The sequence below is a fragment of the Anarrhichthys ocellatus genome, unplaced genomic scaffold (genome assembly GCF_004355925.1).
Source record: "Anarrhichthys ocellatus isolate YVR2014 unplaced genomic scaffold, GSC_Weel_1.0 scaffold1254, whole genome shotgun sequence".
Taxonomy (NCBI): Eukaryota; Metazoa; Chordata; class Actinopteri; order Perciformes; family Anarhichadidae; genus Anarrhichthys; species Anarrhichthys ocellatus.
This window is the reverse complement of record NW_022281228.1, coordinates 11,789-12,272: the sequence shown is the minus strand read 5'-3', so window position 1 is coordinate 12,272 and position 484 is coordinate 11,789.

Sequence of the window (484 nt, the reverse complement as noted above, 5' to 3'; positions counted from 1 at the left end):
TGTGGGTGTGTGTCTGTCTGTACGTGTGTCTCTGTGTGTGTCTGTCTGTACGTGTGTCTCTGTGTGTGTCTGTCTGTACGTGTGTCTCTGTGTGTGTGTGTGTGTGTGTCTGTCTGTACGTGTGTCTCTGTGTGTCTGTGTCTGTCTGTACGTGTGTCTGTGTCTGTCTGTACGTGTGTCTCTGTGTGGGTGTGTGTCTGTCTGTACGTGTGTCTGTGTGTGTGTGTCTGTCTGTACGTGTGTGTCTGTGTCTGTCTGTACGTGTGTCTCTGTGTACCTTGCTGTGCACACGTTGGATCAGCTGTGTGAGTGTGTGTCTTCTGTTGTGTATCTGTGTGATTTTGTCCTCCAGAAATCTGAGCAGAGTCTCTGTCTCCTCCGTCCTCAACCTGCTGTCCTTCTTCAGACACTTCCAGCTGCTGTGGGCCACGCCCCCTACAACACACACACACACACACACACACACACACACACACACACACAC